The sequence below is a fragment of the Furipterus horrens genome, unplaced genomic scaffold, assembly GCF_987537825.1.
Source record: "Furipterus horrens unplaced genomic scaffold, mFurHor1.1.pri manual_scaffold_10, whole genome shotgun sequence".
Classification (NCBI taxonomy): Eukaryota; Metazoa; Chordata; class Mammalia; order Chiroptera; family Furipteridae; genus Furipterus; species Furipterus horrens.
Window position 1 is genome coordinate 31978162 of NW_028327180.1, and position 9940 is coordinate 31988101.

The window sequence follows — 9940 nt, forward strand, 5'->3', positions numbered from 1 at the left end:
AGGCTGGGGCTGGAGAAATGAGGGGAGGCAGAAACTGAAGTATGTTGGTAATATTAGCTGACGTTTGAACGCTGGGAGTCCTGTGTAAGAGGAAGGAATGGCTGTATTTACCAAATAGCCCCAATTCCCCTTTCTGCCTTAGTTTCAAATTTTGCAGGAATAAGACAGCTCGGAAAATTTACGAGCCATAGCTTGCTCTTCATTACTTGGTCACAGAGTAAGCAATGAGCACCCACGCCTAAGGGTCACCTGAAGGTCTGGAAATCTTTGTAATTTTATAGGGAAGTTCACTGGCTGCGGGAGGAGTGATGAGGTGCTGAGAGGCCACTCAGTCACCAGGGAGGCTGCTAAATAGTTTTGTTAATAATAAGGATACACTTGCGTACAAAGGTCTTTAGTTACAAAATTTTCCTCCAGTGTGAAAATCTAAGTTAATTCTTACAGTGGCCCCATGAGTTGGGTAGGGCAGGCCTCAGTGACCCCCAAGTCAGATGAGAAATTGAGTCTCAGAGGCCAACTGACCTGCCAGGGTCCCCGTGGCTGAGAAGTAGCAAAGGTTCTGAAAACTAATTCCAATTAAAAAAAAAAACAAAACAAAACAAAACAAAAAAAAACCACAACAGTTTCCAAAGGAAGATTTCAAAGCAAAGAATATCTAAATCTCTTATGGTTCTCAGAAAATTCGAGAGTGTTGGGATAATCAGGAGCTTTTCTTTCAATAAGTTTTTGTAAATTTGAGGAAAAAACAAGTAAAATTATACTCTGAATCATAGTTTAAATACCCCTTTCCTTGTTCTTTCCCTCCTCAGAATATTAGTAGCAGGACTGGAAGCTATTTGAGGACAGTGTCAGGCCTGTGTCTCTCTTCTATGCCACAAGTACTCACTCTTAACAAAATGAGGACTCATTGCGGTGTTTTGTTTTGTTTTTTCTTTCTTTTTTTTTTTTTTTAATGTGTTTTATTGATTCATTGCGGTGTTTTGAATAAAGGAGTTACATGATCTGACTTACAGTTTTACAAAGACTCCTTTGGCCACTATTTTGAGAACAGACAGAGGAGTAAGGTAACAGCAGGAAAGTCCAAATATAAAGTGATTGCTGTCATCAAAGTGAGGGATGATGATGATGTTTTGGACAAAAGTGGTAGCAGAGGAAGTGGTAACAAATATTAAGACCTGGATATGTTTTGAAAGCAGAGCCAGCAGGACTTCCTGGCTGTTCAGATGTGGGTTGTGAGAGGAAGAGAATACAGGATTGATACAACTGGAAGGAAGGAGGTGCTGTCAATGAAAATGGGGGAGAATGAGGTGAAGCCATGTTGAGAGAGGATCAAGAGTTCAGTGTTGGAACTGTTGAGTGGGAGGTGTCTCTTACACATCTGTATTAGTCGGTGTTATTTTTTCTTTCCCTTGTGTAACAAATTACCAGAAGTGTAGTGGCTTAAAATAACACCCATTTATTTAGCTCACAGTTCTGTAGGTCAGAAGTCAGGCCGTGAGTGTCTGGATTCTCTGCTCAGGGTTTCACAAGGCTGAAATCAAGGTGTTACTCAGGAGGAGTTCTTGCCTGCAGGCTGTGGGGAACAGTACACTTCTAGGCTCATTTAAGTCATTAGCAGAATTCAGTTTCTTGTGGTTGTAGGACTGAGATCCCTGTTTCCTTGATGGCTGTCAGGTGGGGGCTGTTCTCAGCAACTAGAAGCCACTCTTAGGTCTTTGCTCCATAGCCTTTTCCATTCTTAGCAATGGAAAAATTTCCCTCGTGTTGAATTATCTCATGCTTCTATTCTCTGACTTTTTTTCTGGGAGGAAGTGGAGAAGACACCCAGCTTTTAAAGGGCTCTTGTGATTAGGTCAGGCCCACCTGGATATATCCCTTATTAAAGTTAACTGTGCCATATGGTTGACGTAACATAACTACAAGAGGGTGAGCCATCATAATCAGGCCCAGGTATTTCACAGGATGTGTACACCAGGGGCCAGGAATCATGTGGAACCATCTTAGAATTCTGCCCACCACAACATCCGTGAGAAAAGGTTGAATAGAATTTGAACATTCACATTAGAATTCAGGAGAGAGAAAAAGTTAGCAGTCATTGCGGCAGAGATGGTATTAAATCTGTGAGGCTCACTCAGCTCACTAAAAGAGTGAGTCTAGACAGAAAAGAGAAAAGGTGCAAGGACTGAATTTAGATAATGTCAGTGATAAGGGATCAGGGAGAAGAAGAAGAACTAGAAAAAGACTGAAATAGAATGACCAGTGAGGTGAAAAGGAATCCAAGAATGTGATGTTCTGGAAGGTGAGTTAAAAAAAAAAATCAATATCAATTTGATCAACTGTGTCAAATGCTGCTGATGGGTCAAATAACGTGAGGATGAAGGATTGATCTTTAGGTTTAGCAACATAGAGGTCATTGGTGACTTTGATGAGAATGGTTCTTTATAGAGAGAAGAGAGAGCAGGTATGTCAGAGGTGGAATAAGAGAATGCAAGGAGAAATGATGAAAGAAAGTGAAAGGGGAAGTAGAATCAAAGATGGGGTTAAAAATGGGTTAAATAACATACTTGTATGTTAAGGGGAAAAATCAGCTAGAGAGAAAAGAATTAATGATGTAGCATAGATAAGTAAGAACTGCTAGTGTGGCCTTGAATAGGGAAAAGAGTAAGGATCAAATGCATAAGGAGATGAATCAGCTTTAACACAGGAGTATGAATTATCCACCTATAGTAATTGTTGGAAGATGATTATTTGGGTACATTTGGGGCCATGATCTACAAATGTGCAGGTTGTGCTCTGCTCAAAGTTGTCTACCTAAGGGGAGAGGGGAAGCTGAAATACAACCAAGTGGTGTGCCCTCTCTGTGGGGCTGAATCAACTCAGTGGAAAGGGCTGAAATGTATTATTTGGGGTACAGGTGCTCATAGATGGTGTTATGGGCAGAATTGGGCCTCAAATATGTGTGTTGAGGCCCAAACCCCAGTTCCTAGGAATGTGACTATTTGAAGATATGGTCTTTGAAGAGATGATTAAAGTAAAATGAGGTCTATAAGTGTGAGGCTTTAGTAACATATGACTGATGTGTTCTTATAAGAAGAGGAGAAAGGAAATGCCAGGAATGCATTGACACAGAGAAAAAAGACACAGGAAGACATACTGACAATGTAGCTATCTGCAAGTCAAGGAGGGAGGCCTTGGATGAAATCAAACCTGTGCACACCTTGATCTTGGATTTCTATCCTATACTTGATCTTAGCCAAAAGGCTGAGACGCGTTGGATTTCTAGCCTACAGACTGTGAAAAAGTAAGTTTCCATTGTGTAAGCCACCCAGTCTGTGGCACTGTGTTCTGGCAGTCCCTGCAGACTAATTCAGGAGGGTAGATGTGGTGGTGGGGGTCTGTGGAAGTTCTTTTTGGGTGGCTTAATTTTAACAGTCAGATGTAATCTTCAAAATGTAGCCATGGAGATGTGGTCTTTCAATGAATATATTTTAATTGCTGTCTTCTTTTCATGGGTTTGTTTTGTTTTTTACTTGCTAATATCTTACCATAGAAACTTAATCAGTTTTGAGACTTTCAATATTTTTCTGTAGCTGTTAGTGTAATAAGACAAGAAAAAAATTAAAGGTATAAGGAGAAATAAAAGTTTCATTATTTATAGATAACTATTTATAGAAAAACCATAAGAATATTTAAGTAAATTATTATTAAAGATAAAAAAGGTATACACTGATTCAATCAGATTGTGTAAAAATAAACAAGGGAATGATGAACATGGGCTACAGAGGGGAGGCAGGAGCTGAGAGGGGACTATATGTGAGTTATTATCAGGGTGATAGCTTATGTTTTGAGTGATGATTTCATAAATGCTTATCACATTATTAAATATGCTAACTGTATAATCAATCAACTTAATAAAGATGACACAAGCCTGAATGCATGTTATGAATTAAGAATTATGATTACTCTAATTCTGTGTATGTTAAGCACAAATAGAAAAAATAAAAATAAAATGTATTTATAATTACTATGTGTTTATTACTTTACAATATATGAAATGCTTTCATACCTATACCTAAGCTCAATAAACAATTGAAATATCTCATTTGAGTCTCACAATGATTCTGTGAGGTAGAACTTTATCTTCACTTTCCAATAAAGACAGATATAAGAATATTAAATAAATGCGATATTGCTCATGGATGGTATAATTAGAACTTGAATCAAGGTGTTATCCTAAACTTCATGCCAAATATTATGTATAACAATGTTTTCCAAATTGTTGCGTTGAATGCCAAGTCTAAAATTATTATCAGTACTTGGATGGTTTTGGATTTGTCTTGTTATCATCTTATTAATTGCTTTTATCTTTCAAACAAATTCAGTGTATCCTTTTAACATTCATGTATATATTAGTTGTCAATAAGTGAGAATTACAATAAATAGATTGATGCCATTGAGATTTAGCTATTCATATAGTGAAAGTGTACAGCTTTTAGCTCTGATTCAGTACTTGGCCATCACTATTCCCACTGTCTTAACACCCACTAAAATCAGAGAATTCAGTAGTCTCATAAAAGCAGACATTCCTGCCCACTCCACAGGACTGATGACAGACTGACTGGAAACTAATGAACAGGCATGGCTCTGTAACTGAGACTCCAAGCTTCTCTCCCAGCAATGGAATGGAGAGGGACCCTAAAATGATTATTTCATTAGAAGGGGGGCTCTTCTCACAAATGCCTTTAATTTGCCCTATTTGTTCTTTTATAATGTCAATTTAAAGCAGACACATCAAAGTTCTATTTGATATAGTTTATTTCATTTTCCTAGCTTCAAAGCATTCACCTGCAAGAGGTAAAAGGGGAATTAGAAACCGATACTTCTTACTATTTTTTTGCCTGGGGGCATTATTTTACTAACTTATTTTCATAGTTCAGCAAGAGACTAATTTTCCAGTTGATGTTTTACAAGAAATATTGTGCACTTATGACCTATTTATTCTATGATTGTTTTTATTTGAAACCTATGGAGAGACATGTCTATTTGTTGCAGCAGTGTCCCTGCAGAGGATATGACCAACTCCTACCTAAGGCAGTGCTGAGTGTCATGTTGGTTCTAACTTGGTAAATAATGTCAAACATCATCAAATGTTCAATATGAGGATATAGCACAGAAAGTATGAATGCTCACAAAGTATACACTGTCCTGACTCCTTTCATTAAAGTACAGACTATTAAAATTTAGGGACCTACACTAACTCTGTCATAATGTCAGGTTACCATTGTTTGATAAATAGCTTTACTGCATTGAATTACAAGCAAGTGAGAATTCCTCTCAAGCTACTTAATAATAGTCAAGTACAGGGTAAGACAATGAGCACGGCTAAGACAATGAATACTTCTGAAAATATCTTTAATAATATCTCATATCTGCCTGGCTGCTGTGGCTCAGTGGATTGAGCGTTGGCCTGTGAACCAAGTGTCACTGGTTCGATTCCCAGTCAGGGCACATGACTAGGTTGCACGTCAGGTCCCCTCTTTCTCCTTTCCCCTCTCTCTAAAAATAAATAAATAAATAAACAAACAAATGAATAAATAAATAAATTTCTTTTAATAGAAAGCTAATAGAAAAAAATTTTAAAATCTCATATCTGTAAAAGAAGCCTGTGTTTTATGGATGTGGTCATGTTAAGACATTCCAGCACCTTTCCTATAGCTTCAATATATTAAATTTTTTTCTTATAAAAGCATTTCAGTTTTCTTGAAAAATAGGTATAATTTGCTAATAACTTCTGATTAAATTATATTTAAGCAAAAATTATTGTACATATTAGCATGTGAAGAGGTGACTTATTTAATTAAATTCTATTACTTTTTATTTCGTAATTAATTCTAAACTTCAAATCATGAGAATCTCAGCATTTCAAAAGATATACAATTTAATATTCTTTATATACTTAAATTGGAAAACTTTTCATTGAAAAATGATGTAAAGAAGGGGAAGGGACTAGTCAAGGAACATGTATGAATGACCTATGGATATGGAAAATGTGGTGGGGAATGACTATGGGAGAGTTAGGAGGGCTGGGCTGAGGAGGGCAAGGGGAAAAAATTGGGACAACTGTAATATAATAACAATATTTTAAAAATGTACAATGCAAAAAAATGTAAAATGCAATATACAGATAATGTAGTATAGAACCGTACACTTAAAACCTATGTAATTTTATTAACCAATGTCAACCAATAAATTTAACTTAATTAAAAAATACAAATATTTATACATACATATACACACGTATGTACATATGTATATGTGTGTGTGTGTATGTAATTCTATCATGGTCTGGCTCTTTCTTCCATTTGGGATATTCTCCCTAATGTTTCCTCTTTACCTATCCAAACTCTTAAGTCCTTTAATGTCCATCTCAAATTGCTACTCACTGAAGCCTGCCCTGAGAACTCAGGCCTTCGTCAAACTGCTTCTTGAGCAGTCATGCACTTATTAGCTGTATCATTGATTTAGACACAATTTTTGTAGAATTTATTATATCTAGCTTAGCACAGTATTACATATCATTAAAAAATTTTTAGTGCATGCAATTATTCTCTCTCCAGTTAGTTTCTAAGATGTCTGCAGACAGGCCATCATGCCTTTTGTTTGGGGAACAATATTTTTTGTTGAACAAAATATTTTATTCATTTGTTCACCATCACTTAATCAGTGCTCATTATAAGCAAGGGATTGTGCTAAATACTGACATATGAGAATTCACTTGTTATTTATTAATTCAACACATATTTGAGTGTCCTCCATTTGCCAGGAGGTTGAGCTACATAGGTATAAAGAAACTTAAATTTTTAGTTTCATGAACCTTACACAAATAACCTGTATATATAAAATATATCATATGTATGATATATTATCTAGTAGTGATCGAGGCTATATAGAAAATAAAACAAGTAACATTATAGGGAATAATAGACTGTGAGTGTGGGGATATTTGAGAGAAGATGGTGAGAAAATGTCACTTTGAGGAGATTGCATTTGAGTAGCTACTTGTGTGAAGTGAAGAAATGAACTAACATATGAGAGAAGAGAGTTCTTGGCAGAGGAAAGAAAAAGTCCAAGTGCCTGAGATGGGGGTGCACTTGGCATGACCTGGCATGGTAAGAAGGTAAACGGTGGTGAGAATGCCCTGAGTGACAAGGAGGGCTCATTGGAGGTGGGGTCAGAGAGGAGGCAAGGGAAGCTGGTGGACTTTAAGGGATTTAATTCCATATGGGATGGGAAGACATCAGAAGTTTTTGAGTAGGGGACTGATATGGCCTGATTTGTGATGAGCAAGACAATAAGAAAGACCTTTGGAACTACACTAAAGACACCTAAAATTTATTATTCAAAATTCTACTATACAAACATTCATAGATTTTTTAAAAATTGACTTGAGAGACAGAGATAAACATCAGTTTGTTGTTCCACTTATTTATGCATTCATTGGTTGATTCTTGTATGTGACCTTACCGAGAATCGAACCTACAACCTTGGCGTATTGGGGCAACACTCTAACGAACTGATCAGCCCATCCAAAATCAGATGTTTTTATTAAACTGTAAAATTAAAAAAGAAATTTACTAAAATTTAAAAAATTCCAGCTATGTGTATGGTCTATGTAAGGTGCATACATGTAAGTGTAATTGTGGGATGTGGCAAATAGCAAAATTAAATGGAAAATTATAGCCTCAAAAGTTATAAAGATGAGGAATGTAGCATTTACAGTAGTCCCTCTCTATATTTCAGTTCACTTATCGTGGTCTCACTGTATCACAGGATTTTAAAAAATATTATATTTAATTTTTTATCGTGGATTTTTTGCTATATCACGGGATTTTGCAGTACTGTATACATATGTTGTTAAAGTTACGTAGGTTTAAGAGTGTAGAATATGTTTAAGAACATAAGTAGTGTTTATAAAAGTGTGGAAAAGGTTAATAAGGGAGTGGGAAAGGTTAATAAGGGACTGGGAATGATTTATAAGTGTGTGGGAAGGGTTTGTAAAGCCTTAAAATATATATAAATACTAAAATAAGTGTAAAGTTCCTACTTTGTGGATTTTCACCTATTGTGGGTGGTCTAGAATGTAATACCCCCAACAAGTGAGGGAATACTGTATAAACCGATAACTCAAATCCAAGAAATGCAGTCTATCCATATGAGAAACAAAAGCTCAACTATTATTTTTGCTTCCATATTTTTATACTCAAAATATTAACATATGATTTAAATATTTTATGTAAGAACATAAATTTCTATTATTTGAATTATAGGTCCCAAAGAATATTTTTAAAATATTTGCATCACAAGTTTACCTCAAATAAGGGCATAGTGATTGGTAAGGGGAACTGAAGCACTGTGAAATAGGAACATAATTATATGATCTTAGGAATCAAATAATCAATGCTACCTTTTTTCCCTATTGTAGATGAGAACTTAGTGCTGTGATCAAGGGAACTGGGTTGTGGTATTAATTTTGGTGCTAGTGTGATTGGCTCTTTTGAGCAAGACAAAATAATGATGGTAATAGCTACTGCGAATTGAGCGCCCACTCTGTGTCAGCTACCTGCTTTATGTTGGTGTTTTTTAACCTGAGTTCTGAACCACATGAGAGAGAAAGCAAAACAGATCAGCTAGAAAACCAAATATCACTGTCATGACTAAGAAAGCCATTAGACAACGTGGCAACAACAGCCTTCCAAAAACTGAATCCTGGAAATATATTTTTGCAGGCAGCCTTTGGCCACCCTGGTTGACTGTGGGATTTTCCAAATGAAGAACAATCTAAGATGAATGGAACAGAACAGAAGGTGAGTGTTCTGTGGGCAGCTGCTCCCAGGATAAAGGGAGAGAAAGATCTGGGCTGCATAACTCTACCTCCTCTTCCAAAGTCATAATCGGGGTATTTTAAGGACATTCCTCTTCATTGAAACTATGAGATTGGGAAAGGACTGTTCCTCATAGTAATGTATGTGTTAGCTCATCCTCACAGAAACCCTCTAGAGTAGGTATTATTATGGCAACTTGATAGACACAGAAACAAAGGCACAGAGGAGTGGAGAAGTCGCGAAATTCCTGCAATGAGGCTGGGTGGAAGCTACCTTGAACCCAGGCAGACTGGCACTCGATCTCACATTCTCAGCTACCATGCCCTCGGCTTCTCTAATCTTTCTGAGTGAACTTTTTTTATCTGAAAAATAAAGGGGTTACACGAAAAAAATCTCTAAAATTTTCTTCCAACTTTAAAATGCTTTAATATGCCTTGAGGTTTATTGTAGAAATGTCTGGGTGTGTAAAATAGTTTATAATAAGGCAAGGGATAATAAGGAACAATATTATACACAACCTAAAATATTATTTTGATGAAAATCATAGTAGGTAATTGCAACCCAATTCTCTCTTCAATGTGGAAAAGTGAACAGTTTAAAAAGGAACAGACAGATGGAATTTTGCTAACGCATCCAAGAAGGAAATATGATTTCACATGCATATTATATGCAAGTTTATGAATGCAGTCATAGTGTCTGGAATCTAACTAGGAAACTATGATGAAAACCAGTGAAGTAAAATATCAAAATAAAACATTGCATAACAACTCCTAATGCGGAGCAACGTGATGCCTCGAATAAAACAACTTATGAGTATTAACATGAGACCTAAGTGGCAGAAGGGTTCTGAATTTCCCTGGAGATATCCGTATATCATGAAATAAATGTTAGCTGGCACTAATTCAAGAAGCGACATGTTTAACATGCCTCTCGTGCGATGCTGGAGCTGTGATCATCAACAGTTAATTATGACATTCTACTTTGTGTCAAATTAAGTAGACCCTGGTTTGAAATTTCCTAAGAACTTGTTTGGAGAAATGATTTAGGGTCATAAATCT